Source organism: Lagopus muta, chromosome 4 (genome assembly GCF_023343835.1).
Source record: "Lagopus muta isolate bLagMut1 chromosome 4, bLagMut1 primary, whole genome shotgun sequence".
Taxonomy (NCBI): Eukaryota; Metazoa; Chordata; class Aves; order Galliformes; family Phasianidae; genus Lagopus; species Lagopus muta.
The window spans coordinates 18,323,620-18,341,928 of record NC_064436.1 but is presented as its reverse complement, the minus strand read 5'-3'; the positions used below and the strand labels follow the sequence as shown (position 1 = coordinate 18,341,928).

The 18,309-nt window shown below is 36.2% G+C and overlaps 1 protein-coding gene across 1 annotated transcript in view; it reads right to left on the bottom strand.

Annotated features, from left to right (window-relative positions):
- The window catches only part of COL25A1 (collagen type XXV alpha 1 chain), a 145,126-nt gene extending 127,477 nt beyond the window's left edge, over positions 1-17,649 (bottom strand). Inside the window, exon 1 of the mRNA XM_048943256.1 lies at positions 17,629-17,649. The gene's annotated coding sequence lies outside the window, so the exon portion shown is untranslated. The remainder of the gene's footprint in view (positions 1-17,628) is intronic.
- Positions 17,650-18,309: the final 660 nt, after the last annotated feature.

The window sequence follows — 18,309 nt, the reverse complement described above, 5'->3', positions numbered from 1 at the left end:
CATAACCACTGTTTTTGTTACATTCTGATGTCCTGGGAAAGGTTGTGACCATTCAGAAGGCCTACAAAATCATTCAAATTTTCTTTTTTAAATCATTTCTTCCTAATATCTGACAAAGAAGCAACACTTTGCAGTATATTATCAGGACACTTTTTATTCCCACTCTTCCTTAGTTGTTCTTGATCCCATGCTTCTAGCACACAAGCACACACAAAACACTAATTTTCTCAAAGTTACTTAAATTTCTAACTATATTTCTGTACATCCCAGCAATCAAGACCAATCTGCAAATTATTAGCTGCCCCAGATTTTTCTCGAACTCTAACAGTATTTTTACCTAGTAACATTTACACACAGTCTGCTGCAGGTGTCAAATCGAAGGCTAAGCTGAGCTCTGGCTGTGAATTTACTTCTAGATTTACATCTAGGTGGCAAACTAAAGATTTTAACAATGGAAATTCAGCAGGAAGGTCACGGTAAGTATGTAAAGTTCCCCAAAGGGCTGTGCAGGCCAGCAGCTAAGTTTAACTATTGGGTCTTCTGCTAGTTTAGCCCAAAAGATTTCATTATTTTTTTACTACAAATGAATACAGTAATGACTTACGCAAGCATCTGTAGAAGGAACATTCATTATGAGGGTCAAACTGCTGGCTTAAAGAAGTTAAATCTTTTGTAGCTGTATCACTGCTTGTATCTTGCAAATAGGCACTGTTTTCTTTACCATAGAAAAGAATAATCTACTACTTATAAGCTCCCTTACAGTGAAGAACATTTTAGCTACTATTTGTTTTATTGCCAGCTCTTTGTCCATAGCTCTGCACCTGAATTATTAGACTGTATTGTACCATCTTGAAGAATCTTAGTAAAAAAAAAAAAAAAAAGTCAGAAATCCAGGAGAATTAGAAGAAGCACCTACTCACAGCTGAAAATGATAAGTTTTCTCCCCTTTCATTCCATTTGTATCAGGACTTCTCAATGTCTAATTTGGCAGAGCCTCTTGGGATTTCCTCTACAGGATAGAGCAGTGAGAAATTTGCTTGAGACATACTGCTCTACAGGAAGAAAAAAGCTGACTATAAAAGGTCATTACTGTGAAATTGAATATTAATTGTTGTTTTGAAAAAGCATTGTGTCTTTTTTACTGAAAAAAACATTCAAGTTACCTTCTTCCCTCAGTTGAGGGAAAAATCGTTTTTCAAAAGATTGGAACAACCTGAATTCTCTCAGCTGATACTGGCTGGATGAGACAGATCAGCCGAAGCAGTGCATAAGACTACTTCAAGATGCACCGACAAATCCTTAATACAGCAATACTTATTGAAATTCATTATATGATAGCACTAGAAGTCTCAAGGAACGCTTAGTGGCATCTTCATTAGTTTTGAAAGGACTAAGAACTGCAGTCTGTTTTCGACTTACATTAGAGCGATTGGCTCCCAAGCTACATACTGTTCAAGTTGCTTCCTGCTTTGTTCACTAATTAACTTCTACTATAGATTAACATGTCAATTCTTTTAAAAATAAAACAAAAAAGCATGAACTTCTGTAACACAATTCCCACAGAACATTTAAAAAATTAGACTGTATAACACTAGAGAAGAGGATGCGTAGGTTTGTGCAACAGACGCAGACATCAGCTATTTGTTCACTTAGAAAGGTACTACAGAAGGTAGATCTATACATGTCATTTCTAGGCTTCCATTACCCTTTTTCTAAAATATATGCCATTATTAGTTATTTGCTTATGACATTACTTATTTTCCCAGATCCTCAAAAGCAAAGACGCTTGTACTGTGATTTTCTTTCCCCTAAAGAATAACCAGCTTTTTACTTAGCATTAACATCTTATCTAATAACCCTAAAACTGAGAGGGACAACACATGGGAGGAATGTGAATGAGTGCCATGTAACTTTCATATCATGAAAAATAACTTGTACTCAAGAATACTGTAAAAATGTAATGCATCCCAGAAGATAGATACCTTTAATCAGATTTTTAATGCTGCACAAAATTAGTTGCTTTTTATTTAAACTAGGTTACTCTGGAAGTATGCTTTTTAAGGGGCTAAGAAATTTTAAACATCAGAAATTTTTACATCATCACCAGAAACTTTCAGATTATTACTATCAAAAAAGACAGCCAGCATTCTCACTTTAAGCAGATTTACCAGATTTGTTTCTTTAGAACATTCTGAATGTGACATTAGGTACTGAAAACTAATATAGAATCAAATACTCTTCCAGAAGAAAGAAAGGGAGGAAGACTTAGAATATCTTCTTAGTTTTAAATTTCTCTACTTGTCCTTACATGATCTTCTATTTAAGTAATACCCATGAGATGACTGAATTCTGAATCAGAATAAGCATACTAAATGAAAAACATTTCCTCTTTATGAACTGCAGATAATCCTTTACCTATTTTTTTCATTTTAATAATAAAACATATCTGCATATATTAGCAGTTCAATAGCTTTTATAGGTTAATCATCACTGGAAGTATGCAAAGAAATGTTTACTGTATGTCCTGTGGAAAAAATGAGGCAGTCCTGTGGAAAGAATGAGCATTGCAAATTTGTCCTATTCTATACTTTTGTACAAATCTAAATTAAAATAGGCCAATGTTCTCCAAATCTACAACCATTTCTCAAACACTGATATTTCATTGCTTTTCATATTTTATAAGAAATCAAATATTTTAGAAACAATTCTTTTTCTCAGTGTAGACAATACTGGATTTTTAAAAGTTGTCTTCTCGATAATATATTTGATAGCTTTAAAATACACCCATTTCTGACTACCATAGTAAGTAGAATTTATGAATTCAGAAGCTCTTATCCTGCTGACAAAATTATTCCACATCTATATTCCACATTTCTAAATAGTCTGCAGGAAGTTCAGTCGTGAAATTGTTACTTGCAGCTGCCTGAAATCTCCCAAATAGAGACATGTCAAGGACTCAAGATAGCAAGAACTGAGCTTTGCAGCAGCTGTATGAGCTGCAGCTCAGTTGTCGTGTATGAGTGAGATTAAGAACATCTTTGCGAGAAGAAAATCAATTGGCGCCTAAGCAAGTTAAGAGATAATGCTCAGATTCAGGTACAGCTTAATACAACACATTGCCTTTCCAAATTGCCTATTTTAGCTCAAGATTGTCAGATTTCCTCATCACACCATTACAAGTGATAGATCATTGCTTTTTTTCCCCCACCCCTTCTGCTTTGGTTAGTTACAGGTTTAGCAAGGCTGATTTTAATTACAGCAGTATAATTTCCCAGCAAGCCCAAGACCAATGAAAGTCTGTTTTAGAGCTTATGTGGGTGATGAGTAGGATAAGCTTTTCAACTAGCTAAGGTTTTCCTACTGATGAAACATTTTTCTTCCTCTATGTTGTTAAAAGCAGTGTCAGTGAAATTACCAGGTACAGAATTCACTTGTTACAATCCTGAGAGAAAAAGTCCATTAAATCAACCTGCAACAAATCTCTCTGGCCAGCAATCAGGACATTATTGATAAATCTAAGTGATTTGAGAAGGAAGAAACTTCACTGTGAGAAGAACAGTAATGAGCCTTCTGTCTGAATTCCCCAAATTACCCACAAATTAGAGTACTAAAAGGCTATTTCATAGAAATCTATCACAGAATTTCCTGAAATCTTCCCTCAAGTATTTTGTATTAGCTACTGAGACATAACATCCAGCAAGACAGATCACCACCTGGAGATAGCAAAGTCAATATGTTCTAAGGCAGGAACTTCTTTAGAGTGTAAATGATTTGACAATAGTCTGTTATTTATTATAATATTAGTATTGTAAATATTCTAAGTGTTATAATAGCACTGTCACACTGCTTGATCATCTTGTCCAGCAATTTACAGGTTCCTTATCAACTGCCAGAACCTCTCTTTCAGCTTCCAGAAAGGGGCACCTTGCTTCTCATCATAGAAAAATCAATCAAGATGTGAATTGAACTCCCCAGAAGAGCATACTTTTAAAAACCAATACAATTCTTTTCCACTGAAATGAACAAACAACACAAGAAAGTACATTCTTTAATCTTTAAAACCTAATCACAGAATCCTGTATTTTCAGGAATTTTCCATGCTGTTGTATGCCACATTAATTCCCCCATCAAGAACTCCAACAAAATTGTCTTTATTGAGCCAATAAGGAACTAAAAACATACCCTGCAAGCATGCAAGAGACCTAGAAACAAGATCCCATTAAAAACTGGAGAACGAAGAAATGCAGCACCATAAGATTCCAAACTACGTTTCCATCAGCCAGAAAAGCTGCTCCATGCAAAGACTAGCCTCTCAACACTAGGATTCAGTTCATAAACATGAAGGCAATGAAAATTCATTCCAATTTATATTTCAAACCACTTGTCTAGTGTTATATCTTCAATATAGGGAAATAAGCAGCATATCCCACATAAAGCAGTAAGTCTATGCTAACAGTAAGCTGAAAAGCAAAATGGGCAGAAATCTCACATTTTACTCTTCTTGCTACCCGAAATAAAATATTTTCTCTCTTTTTTCTTTCTTTTCTTTTTTCCTTCATAATTTCCTTTGAATTTCAACAATCAAATGATGTGACCTAAAGAAGTGGATTTCACAAAGTAGCTCTAATGTTTAGATTAGCCTAAATTATACAGTCAAAAGCATCAGTAACAGAAGATGGAAGATTAACTATTGTTTTAAAGATTACAAAATAAATCAGAAATGTCAAGTACAGACTCCAGAACTTTTTGTTGGAGCAATATCACTCTAGATTACAAGGCCCTGAGCCTAGAGTCCAACATGAAGTTTGAACACTGTAAGAACTTCCTTGCAGTTTTAAAATGGGCTGGTCAGTAGTTTGGAGAAAGAAAAACTGTTCAGTGTTTGACTATTCACAGAACGGCTGAACTACAAAAAAAGGGACACAGCATATGGTAACAATATGGGACTACAAAGAGTTCTATGCAAGAAAAATTATAGTCACTTTTCAAAAGCACATTTCACAGCTGAAAAATAATTGCTGAGATTCTGCTCGTTTCTCATAGTTTATGCAGGAAATCTGACAAACAGTTTCTTGTGGTGCAGATACATTTTTGAGTATCTGAGCGATATGACTGCTCTTCCTGCTGAAATCTGTATGTGAAAACACATGAGAAAACTGAGCAGACGTAAACTGGAATGGACTTTTCTAAAAGACTAAGGCAGACATTACTCCATTCATTACGGCACACTGTAAGTGCATGCTGTTAAAACATGCACGGTATTGAAAATTGTGTTCTTACCTCCCACCCCCATATGCTTCATCTATCCATAAAAGCAGTTTGTAAAAGGTTGCAGAATTACACATATCCATTACAAAAATACTTCATTATGCTACTGAATTCCAGCCTTGCTTAGCAGGTTAATTGAGCACTAGGAACCTACGTACAGAACTACCATTTCCCCAACAATTCTTGTTTCTCTCAAAGAAATTGACACTCCTGTATCCACAGATAGAAAGCACATGGCTAATCCATCAATGCCAGTGACATTGTATGAATGTATTAGATGTGGTTAGTGCCATGTTGATGAGAAAACAATAAACTGAAAAATACCACTTCTCAAAAATTAGCTGGCTGGCATTCAGGAAGAAACTGATTGTTTTAACAGCTGTGGCATGACAACTTCGATGGAATAGATTTTTGTTCTTCTGGAATAATTCTAAAGAACCCCTCCCTCTGCCTTACTGTCTTACCATAGAAGTCCCCTTAGTTGCAGAAGGCTGACTAAGGAAGAATGTGCCTTACACTGTTTTGATGTCTTTAAAAAATAAAATAAAATAAAAAAATCCATTGCAATTCTTTCAGACAATCTCTTTTTTGGTTTCTACAAGTCTTTTATTTTAGGGAAATTGAGGCCCTTTAAAAAAAAAAAAAAAAAGAGTTTCCTGGCAAGTAATACAACACCATAGACTTTACTACTACTACTACAACTACCTGTACAGGCCACTTTTTACTTTCCTTCAGTGAAATCATCATCTTTGAAAAGTTAACAAAACTCAAGAGCAGGTTCATTAATTTGTGCTCCATACTTGCGTCATGTACCTACCTAGACTTAAAAGACAGAAATGCACATGCAGGTAGTTTAAAACTACTACAGTTGTTTTAAATATACTGCAACCCAAGCCATTCCTTAATGGTTGGGCTGTATTCAACTCAGCTCCCTCCGAAATGACTTGGAACCCAACCTCTGAAAACGTAGATCACGATGGAAAAACCTGTGGAACACACTTAAAAAGCTAATTTCATTTTAAGAAATACAGCAGAATTCAGTGCACTACCTTTTCCATTCTTTCCACCCGAAGTGTCTCCCATACAGTATTTGATGATGCACCTGATGATGCAACTGTTTTATCACCCCAAATTTACGAAAAGGACATGTATCAATGAAAAAAGCATGCCTTAAGAAAAGATTATTTCTAATCCTTATAGTAAAGTTTTCCAATAGATCTTACCACTATCTGGTAACCAAAACTGGCTTCTAGAAGTAATCATCATTACTGTGACTATGAAAATGAAATGATTAGTCATAATAAGGTATAGAAAGTGCTTAGATATGCACACAGAATTATTTGCAAATTTGTGCTTTTAGTAGTTATTATTTTAACTGGAAAGCTAACGGATTACCTTACTGCCCCACTGACCTCAGACAGTCCTGATGACCATACTAGACTCATGATACTTCAAATATCCAGACTTTGTCTATCACAGAGTTAATGAGATAATGAAGGACACAATATTTGAGTTAAAAATAACCTTTCTACCAGAATTTTTACATTATGTTATTAGGAAAACTCAAGGAGTTTTGCTTTTCCAATATCTCATTGAAGAGCAAGCAAAGGAGTTAGTGGGGAAAAAAATTCTGAGCATTATAAATAATAATAAAGAAAACCTTATAAGGAGAAGCATAATGTAGATGCAGCATCGTGACTGCCAAAATATTTTAGAAAAAAAACTACAAACCACACTGTGTGGTAAGGAAAAGAAGAGACAAAGTAGGATGAAAAGAAGGCCAATTGAGAATAACTCAATAAAGCAGCCATGAAAAAGAAAACCTAGAGCCATACATTCACCAGCCAAATAGTTTATCTAAAATGATTTTTGGTTTGCTTGACAAGAGGCTACTCAATGGATGCCAGCAGGATCCTATCATTTTAATTCAGAGATCCAGCAGCAATATGCTGCTTCAAACTAGTTCTGCAGCTTTCCTCCTTTTTACCGGTGAAAAGATATATACTGGCCCATCTTCTAAACTTCTCATGCCAATTATTTTTTTTTCCCTGCAAATATCTTCCATGTGTTTCTGGAATATATATGAAAAATTGATTTTTTTTTTTTTTTTTTTTTTTTGGACACTAGAGAACAAGAGTGCATCTCCACTAAAACTCCCATTCAAATTGGTTGCTGCTTTCCCCTTTAAGAACTTTAGAAAACTATTGTTTTTCCACGCTCATATCTACGCTTTTCACAGCTTCCTAATTTACGAAACAAACAGATACTCCTACTTGTATACTGAAAGTGTCCTTCAACTCAAAGCAGTACCAAAGTCTCAACCATGCAGTTAGAAGTTCTTCCTTATTTCTTGACAATTACTATCCAAACCAAAAAATCCAAATCAGCCAACAAAATACTTAACCCAGAAAACACATCAACGTAGAACATGGGCTACCCACCCTGTAATGCTCTAACATAATGGAAAACACACCAATAATAGAAGAGCAGCACAATCCTAGGCTGCAACAAATGAGAACAAGCCCAAATGCAGCAGCAATAAACACAGAAATAAAATAAGCTTCTTACCTTTGGAAGGCCTCCAGTAGGCAGGGATCTCCAGTGAGATACCCTTGCCTCCACTGCCAACCCTTATGTGAGTTCTGGGAAGGATGAATCCTGGCTCCATACTTTCTGGTCACTCAGATACATTGCATGCACTTGCATCCCCTGAATCAGCCCCGCCTTCCCATCAAGTACTCAATCACTGGTTCAAGCCATGACTTAGCATTTCCACTACACACCCCCCGCCAAGAAAACCTGCAAACTCAAGTATTTATTATGTCGTTTCAGGTCATATTACAGCAAATCACGTAAATCCTTCTTATCTCATTTCAGTCAAATTATGCAACTAAAATTGAAGCTTCTCAGAGATGAACAAGTAAATCCAAAAACAGAATATCATTGAGTGAAGCAACTTTTAAAATCCTAAAACATTTATCCATTATTCTAATTTCATCACTCCATTTTTCTCTTACCTCTAGACTACTCTTCTAAGTTTCATGGACCCACATATGAACACAGCTAAATAAACATTTTCATTACTTTCATTTGATGCAACTGGATTTCAGATTTATAAAAGAACTTTTACAAAAGCTGGTAACACATGAAGGAAAAAAAAAAAGAATTTCTTTCCAATCCCATTTACAGAGAAACAATTTGTATATAATGGTAATACCAGATCACATTTTCCACACTTCAGGGGCAAAGAGCTAAAATAAGAGATCATCCTATCATTCACAGAATGGACAAAACGTTAGGATAATTGACTCCCACAGCTGGAAGTGGAAATGTTGAGATCATTTCCACATTGCAAATATACTGAAGGATAGCTAATAAGTCAGACTACCTGAATGAAAAACAGAAACCTCATTCACAAGGATTTTATGCACAAAAAAAGTTACTGAACTACTTGTTCACAATTGATCTAGTAAAATGAAGAACTATTACAGAAAGTATTTTTATCATCTTGCAATTTTTTTTTTTCCTGCTTTTACTTCTGTTGTACTCACAAAGAAGCTAAATTCCTTCTGACAGGATCTTGATGATGGCAGGAAAAATACTTCCAGGTAAACCAACAGTTATATACAGAAAGAAAACTGAATCACTCAATCACCCAAAAAGTCAAAGAATCTCTGAGTGCATAGCACTCCCTCCCAAAAAACAACCTAGATCCAAGAGATACTCTCCCTTCAGTGGCTGGCCCTTATATGAGTCCAGGTGCCCGTACTCTCAGTCCACCCCTTCTGGACAGCTGGGAAGCCCAGGTGCAAATAATTTGCCTGTGCTCCTGGGCCAGTCCCACCCCTTTACCAGGTGCTCAATCACCACTTCAAGCCATGACCTAGCAGTTCCCCTACAACTTCAACTTGATAAGAATTCCAGCCTCACCAACCATAAGCAAGCAGCAGTTGATCTTGGTATGAACATCACATAAAACCAACAAAATTCTACATAACAAAATTAATATTCCTTTCAACATGAGTGCTCACACATCATGACTGTTCTTCTTTGTGCTCTTTTTGTGAAGCAAAGAAGAAAATGTTTAAATTCCTCTCAATTAAAATGGAAATAGTTGCAACAGATCTGTACCAAATAAACCAACGGACTTCTTAACGATCATAGAATTCTTTGAGTTAGAAGGGACCCGTGAAGGTCATCTAGTCCAACTCCCTTGTAACAAACAGGGATAGCTACAGTGATGTTCTAATAGATCTTCCACAATGATCTTCTGCAAGATACATGCAGATCTTAATACTATTTTCGTTAACATTAATTGCTTTGCCTTAAGAAAAAAAAAAAAGAAAAACAACCACAATTTTGTGAGGGTGATTTGTGGTCTGCATACTACAGTCATGGAAAAAACCTCCAGTAGACATTCCACACTGCTTGTATAACTCTTCCCTACCAGACAAGCATGTTTGCTTTCAGAAATGTGACTGCTTGAACTAATCTTGAGTTTGGTATGCACAGACATAACTGAGAATTTGTCTCTTCATAAAAGAAAATAGAGGCACTCCAAACAACATCCTAGTGATGCAAGAGGCAAGATGTGTCCACACCAACAGATCACTGCAAGCAGGGAAAGGCTTTGTTCTATCACCTAAACTCTAACATTAAAAAAGAAGCATGAAAACACGTCTGAGAACATTATTATCCTGATAAATGCTAGCCCAAACTATTTCTAGTATAGTTACATGCTAAGCAGCATGTAACCCACTGTAGGTATATGAAAAAACTGATTTCCAATGGGGAGAAAGTTCCTTAACCAGCTTTATAAGGACAATCAGCGATTTTAAGTTTCCTTTAAATCTCAAAAGTGGTGAGAAATCAAACAACTTGGGTAAATTGTAAGCAGCACCTTTAACTATCGCTGGCTATTCACTGTATAATCTGTACATGATTCTCACAGCTACAGTTTAAGAAATGAAGCCCAGAGCTGCAATTCCTATCCATGCATAAGTTGGGAAAACATTTGGAACACATAATTTTGCTCAGAGGTAGTTTATTTCTTAAGAAAAGCCATTTCCATTACACTGGAGATTTGCAATGTGTGTTGAAAGGAAATGACTGGGAAATTTCAAGTGGGATTCCCAAAGAAGGGCAAGTATGAATAATGTTAGGTACAGTTCAAACATTAATTACATATGCCAAAGCATAGACGTGAAAATCCTAATCAAAGCCTTCTGCGTGCCACCTACTTAGCAGCTTAACTAAGGTCAGTAAAGTAGACCAGAGATCCAAAATATCATTGCTACTAAGTGAGTGACAAACAAGTTTAATTCCTTTCCCTATCTACACCAAGTTAATCATGAAAGTGAGGGTAGTTTTAAAAGCTGTGAAAGAAAATACTTTAAAAAGATATTCAGTTGTTAAATCACATATACCTTCCATCAGCAATAACCCTGTACTTACCCAATGGATACATGGAATTACAGTAATTAAAATCAACATTAGTTGTGAATCTGACAGTTACACTAATTCACTCTGGCCCATAGTATTCCAGTGTTATGGTGCTCAACTCTCGTGACATGCTAACACCTAGAAAATGCCATAGAGAGAGGTGGACTTTGCAAGACATTTTTTTCTCTGCCCACACAGGTGAGCAGGGAATTACTAATTTAAAGAACAATCGTGGAGATTCCAGCAAACGGTAACTGCAATGCAATAGAAAGCACAGCAATGACAGCAGAGCAGCAAAGTTCCAGGCTACAATGAGTGAGAATTTGCTCAAACACAACATCTGTGGGTGCAGAAATAAAGAACTTGCTTACCTTCAGGAGGCCTCAAGAAGCAAGGATGTCCAGACAGAAACCCTCACCTCCACCAACAACCCTTAAATGAGGTCTGAGAAGGGGTGGATCCTGGCTCCACTCCTTCTGGTCTGTCAAGTACATTGCATACACCTGCGCTGGCCCTGCCTTCTTACCAGGTGCTCAATCACTGGTTCAGGACATAACTTAGCATTTCCACTACAGTAAAAATTGCCAACATTAGTATTAATGCCCTTAGGTATCTGTTTTTGGGTTTTTTTGTTTTTTTAATATTATGACAGTAATTTTATATCCTTATTTGTTATGGCATATAGAAAACGGACTGAAATATTTTAGAAATTATTTTGAATCAGAACATACAACTTGAATGTTGGCAGGCATATATTGCAGCCCAATCCTTTTCTGAAATCATCATGTGGAGTTTCTTCTTTAGTTGATCTGTGTCACCTTTCTTTTTGTAACTGCAAATTAGGAAATTTCCTCTTGTTTTCCCTGTTGGTTTTACAGATGAGGTAATTGTTATTTCATGATCACAGCAACAGATGATACAGAATAAGTTGGGGCACTTTGGGCATTCTCCACAGAGATCAGAAGATCAGTTCAGAAGTAAAGACTGCATTTTCAATTCATATGCTGGTTATCGATGACTGTTACAGATGATAGGATTCAAGCCATGGTTCCTTGAAAATGGCAATTGGCATATGACCAGCTAATAAACATGTTCTGATACGTAGCATTGATTATCATAGCAACTGTAAGTTTAAAAGATCCCAAACCTTTCTGTTTAAAGTAAAGTTTATGATTATTTTAAATCACTACAAAAATCAGCACATAGACTAATGGATTGTGTTACACATGACTCACTGATTCAGAGGTCATAAAAATATTATAATTAACCTGCTTCACAGTAAACGTACGTTGTCGCTTTTAAGACTGAAAAGTGTTTTGGGAGTGAGTGAAACTGTGGCTGCTCCTAGCATTGCATCACTGAGAAATTCTGATCCACTGCATTATGGATATTAGGAAGATTTTTGTGGTACTATCATTGTTTTTTTCTAGAAATAGATACATTGATATAACTTACCCCTGTAGGCCCATTAAATTATACTACAAGATATCGAAAGCTACAATCTGGAAGGGTGTAGCCCACTTTTTTTTCTCCCCCCATAGTTGACTTTATCCCTTATCTACAGTTCCAGAACGTAATTTTTTGAGTCTGCAGCTTAAAAACTGCAATTAGGACTATAGCTGTGGTTCAGCATCAAGGCAAGTTCATACTCGGTTAAAACTTTGCTCAAGGCTCACATCAGATAACATGGATATAGCTAGAAAAAGGTTACACTGCTACAGCTATTGTTGAATGTTGAACTTGACAGTTATATCCATGGAAAAGGCTGAAAGCATCTTTTACCTACAGCCATAGAATGTCTGCTCATCTCTGTGTGCAAGAGTGGACTACAACACTTATTGTCGTAGTTTGATAGTAATGGAGAAACTTAGCAACTGTTTACAAGCTTCTGCGTTGCCTAAAAAGGCAACTAGAGACTGGCTATAACATTGGTGTAACACGCTAGACAGGCCAAAATAAGTTCTTGGAAGGTTCAATCAACAAAGTGACACATGTGCAGCACGCTGATGAGCAAAGCAAGAGAATTTAAGAGTAACGATTTTGTTGCAATCAATGCGTTAATGGAAAGTGATTATGTGAAAGAAGAAAAGCTGTAAGAAAGTCATTTATACATATTAATTTATACTGACTAGTCACACATTCTCTGCTGGATCTTCAGCACCACTATCAGCTGGCAACTTTTTGGAAAAATAAGCAAGGAGTACACAGCTCTTTAATAGAAATGGTGTACCCAGTAACCTGTGAAGACGTGCAGCTGACCAACTGTATCTTCCTGAGGAAAGCAGAGGATTCTCTGTGCTTTCAGAACAAATAGGAAGGTTGAGGCAGATGGGTCACCTGAAAACTTCATGTTTCCCAAGCCAATCACTTCTGTCAAGCTAAAAAGAAAGACAGAACTGAGAAAATGTACTAAAATCACTGAGCACAAAGAAGCTCTTGAGATTCCAGATGCTTTGAACTTCCTGTGAATTTAGACTAAAGAATTACTCTGAAATCTAAAATAGTTATCAATGTTTTTCCTCCAAATATGAAATGTACTGCTGAAGTTTTGCTGACATATGTTTTTAAGTCCTTATTTTGGTCAAATGCCAAAAATAAAAGGTGGTCCACAGAAACACCTGTTCAGAAGAAGAAATGCTGTAAAAGACACACAGAAACTTCTATCGGATCACCAGGTCAAATCCAAAGGGAGAACTCAGGAACTGACATAGCTGCTACTTGAGCTTAGACATTTATAATGTACTGCAAACAAAGAGAAGGACTGATCAGCTACTTGAAATACCACGTCTGAGGTAGAGATGGTTAGACTGCCATAGTCTGAGCTTAACCACTGTTAAGCTCTCAAACTGAATTTTTTATTTACACATAAAATTGCAGAATAAAGGCTCCTAGATATACATGAACCGACAGAAAAAGTCCAGTCAAATCCTATTGCCTTGTTTTGGCAGACTTGCACAATTAATCTATTAAACAAGTGAAAGTATGTCTAGCCATACAAAATTTTGTTTGCTTTTATTTGTTTGAAATTCCCAGGCAACACTAATAGAGAAGTTAGAAACTGGAAAAGCAGGCATCCGATTAGACACTCTGATGAGAAAACTTCATGCATCAAGTATACACTATTTCTTACACTAGAATTTACTTTGTCACAGTTTTAAATACACAAGATACTTGTAACTCAAACTGAATTGATATTCCCTTAATTCTGTGGACTGGATCAACCTATGAAAACTCTTCCAAGAAAAAAAAATAATCAGTTTCAACCCTGGGTAACAGTCAAATTATTGATGTTTCATACCCATACACCATACTTGTGATCATTAGCAGCTCCTACATGATTTAGTCCTGATACCTCATGCCTCAATAAGAAAGATCCTTTTAGACATAGGCCACCTGATAACATGCACAGGAGGCAGAAACAGGAGGGAGAAAAGCCTCCGAAGTAATATTCACATGTGTAAACTTTCTAAGTCACACGCAGGCAAATAAAATAAGCCCTCAAACATAACCATGCCTGGTTGCTGAACCGAATTTAAAGAATGAAAGCTCAATGCTTTGTCCTCACAAAGGTGCACTTTACCAACTGCCCAGAAAATGTATTATGCATAATTGCATCAGAGACACATGAAAGCAAGAGCAAAGAAGAGTAAAGGGTTCACAATACTCTATGACTAAGTTCATACTTATCCACACAGCTGTAATCTCTTCTACCTCGAGAAACAATTAAATACTAAGTATGACGAGGACTAAGCAACACAGCAAGGCAGTAAAATGTCTTTTTCCAATTGATTTCTCACAACAGTGGTTTTAACATTCTTCCATATCATGCTTATTTCTTCACATTCAAATCCTTTCACAGCCCTTCTCTGCTTTTCCTGGAATTTCCTTTATCATTAGTCATATAGAAACAGAAATTAGAGCCTTCTAAAAGCAACCTGGAATTCTCTACATAACAGGATACACACTTGATTTATGATACATTAAGACTATCTTTACATTTACAAAAATCAGATTCATAATGCCAGTGACATTTTCTAAGCTAGAAGGAATTGTATCAGGCTAAGAATAATTTAATTATTCTTCTTGTTCTGAGCCAGTTTATCTTCAACAATCAGAGTTAAGTGAATATTTCAAGATCTAGGAAAACTGAAAATGAAGAGATAGGTGTTGTCCCAAAGCTCTGCATCTCAGGGTTGGTAAAGTTATACTGTTTTACTGTTACAGGAGAAGAACCATCAATTTAGGCATCCTTTTAATAGCTCTTTGTCCCCCACAGAACACCATGTACGCTTGTGTACATAGTTACTTCACTGCAATCCCAAACAGCTGAACTTATTTAGTCTTCAGTTGCAATTCCAGCCTTATTTATTAATTGAAATGGTCATAAGAGACCCATTTCTCATTCTGTAATATTTACCCATACTGTTGTTCTCTTTTATTTAGGGAGATTTAGCCTATTCCAATTTTAAACTGAAGTTGGAAGAGTTAAAACTCTGAATTTGATTCCTCCATTTTTTTCCATAGTCCTTAATGAGGAAAAAAGGACCCATAACACTGCAGGCTTTTTGTGGTGTCTTACATAATCAATACATCACTGCCTAATAAGCTCCTTCGCAACTGTTACACATTGGAGGCATGTCCAGCTTATTTTCTTGACTTTTGCTACTGCATCTCTCTATAGATGTCTCACTGAAATTCCTATTAATATTACTATGTCTTAAGGAAACGTTAAAATTAGAATGCATGTAAACACTCAAAACCTAAGGCTTGGAGAAAACGGCCGCTAGCTTTTGTACAACTGCATTGTTACATTTTGGCTTATTCAGCTGAGAGCTTTTTCAGGTTTCATGTGGTAGGTATACATCACTATCCTCATAGAATAGCCTAGAAAATCTAATAAAGATTAAAGCAATAACACTCCTGTGGAAGTTAAATAGGACTCTAGAGATAAAACTTTAAATACGAATAGTCTTTTCATAGAGCTTTACAAGACCGTATAAGTACTTCTGGAGTGCATCACACTTGCTGTTAAATATTTCTCTTTCAAAGCAGGACGTGGTTGTAACTGAAAAGGTCTGAGCAGCCAGCCGAGGACAGTGCTGAAGAATTCTATTACTAGCCATCTTCAGTTGAAGTGAGAGAAAGAAGTGTTCAGTAGGTGCTATGAAGAATTCTATTACTAGCCATCTTCAGGTGAAGTGAGAGAAAGAAGTGTTCAGTAGGTGCTAAGCTCTGCTGAAGAAGGCACACGGGCATATGCACGCACATGGATGGCCACATGTATGCAGAGAAAAGCATTCACTCTAAAATTTGCCCATAACAATGCCGCTATTAAAACCAGCCATTTCAGCAACACTGCTTTGAGTCTCCATTGTCTTCAGATCCCACAGCAAGCCTCTTCAAGAAAATAGCTGGATCAGGACAAAGCACTGGGTGTTCAGGCGCTAATGAAAATAATATTTTCAAACTGTCCCCATAGGGCCTTCAAAACGTGCAAGAGTCCGCTGATGCATTCAATCACTTTCTTAACTTGCCAAGAAGTTAAGTCTATGAGGCTTTTGTGCTCCGCACAACATAACTTTGTTATTTTAAGGTCATTAATTTCCACCAACCCAAGGCCGGTTTTTCTGTCCCTGGGAGCCTTTTATTCTTTTAAATCCAAATCTCAGTACAAAGCTCACAGTTAGATGATGAGCAAGAAAGGGTTTGTTTGTTTGTATTTTATGTCAAGCTTTTCACTGCATCTTCTTTTAAACACACACATTGATGCAGATTAAGCACTCTAAGTATCATTATAATGTGCATTCTGAACTTAATGGTTTCAGTACATTCTGGCAGGTTTCTTAATACTAATGATCAGCTCCTCACCAGCTGACTTTCAGCTACTTATAATTATAAAGTTACGCACTAGGTGATATTTCATTGGTAACATCTCTCACTAAACTCTGCAACTACAGCAGACACCCTGGGAAAAGCATTCAAATGATCCTTCACCTGCAGGTTTTCAAGGTATGTAAGCAGTGTATACCTACCAACAAAAAACATTTTTAAAAGTTGCTGAAAAATTATTCAATTGATTGGACTATATAGGTATGTCACTCTAGGCCTTCCATGTAATGCAAGTGCTTCAGGTAAGATCTCTTTCTGCCTGAACAGTCACTAAGTTCTACATATGCACTGTCTCTGAAATGTAACCACTAACACATTTTGTCACTTGGTTTCTGATAAACACATGACAGTAGGCATACAGTTATTGACTGTGAGACTGCATTCAGCTTGCCTGACTACTTGAAGGAAAATAAATACATTGTTAGTCAATTTTAGAAAGATGCATTATTTCATATATTACAATTTTCAGGCAACAAATCTCAAAGATACGAATGAATCTGACAGAAAAGTACATACGTTACTGTGAAATTAGTCTGTGAGAGACTACGCAGCCAATTGTTAAGACCTCTGTAATAGCATTTTATTCTGCTCGAAATGCATTGAATAAGGTGGCCAAGAGAAGCAGGACACTATTGAAAGAAAGGATTTAGAGGTTCCATATGCCAGCTGAACGGCTTTCTAATACAGAAAATTGAGACTCAATAACCTGTTAGAAGAATTTTTTAATTCCAATGAAAAACTAATTTTGTATGCAAGAATGAAGATGCTCAACACAAAATATGTATGGTGTCAAACAAGTAGTACATTGCATTTATAAATCATTAACACTGAGAAGTTGGGTTTTTTTTTTTTGTTTGTTTTTTTTTAAGGAAAGTCTTATGTTTTGTAGGCATCTGAGAAGCAGGAAAACAGTCCTTTTGACAGTAATAAAGCAAAACAAACAAACGAAAAAGAAAGGAAAAGAACAACAACAAACTAGAAACATGATTTTAGAGTGATACAAGCTATCATAAAGATATGTTGAGTTACCGGATAGCCATTTCGCCCTGGTAGACCCTGGTTGAATGAGATGAAATGGTATGACACACATTAACAACACAGCCATGACATATGACATCAAAACCACGAAGCATACATTACTGACAAATTAAAATTTGTATGTCCATTACTTTATGCTATGTGAAGATATTACAAGCCAACAAATAATGAAATAGGTACTATGCTGCGAAAAAAAGGATCTGGCAATGGAAGTCAGGTACCTTAACTTAAATGTTTTAAACAAAAGGCTACCGACTACTTTCGATGTGCAGTGAAATTCCTGTTATTATGAAGAGTATTTATCCATATAGATAGACTGAAGGGCAATATGTAGCTAGAAGAAAAAATGTTGTAGAGCTTAGTCAGTAAGATAACAGATAGGCTACCGCTAGAACATAGGTGCCAAAGAAGAAATTTGAGAATGCTATAACTCATCATAAAAAAAAATTGAAAGCCCCAGCCTTTGACTGTTATCATATGTGACACAGCCATCCTATACAGATAAAATAACTGAAGTATCTTTTGAGAATACAGCGTACAACTAAATTCTATGGAGTACCATGCAGCATATACAAATGCTTGCTATTTTAAATGAAAAGTATTGCCACAGTATCACAGGTGAAAACAGTAATTGAGTTTGCAACAGTTGCTCCCAGCCAGATCCTGCCTGTC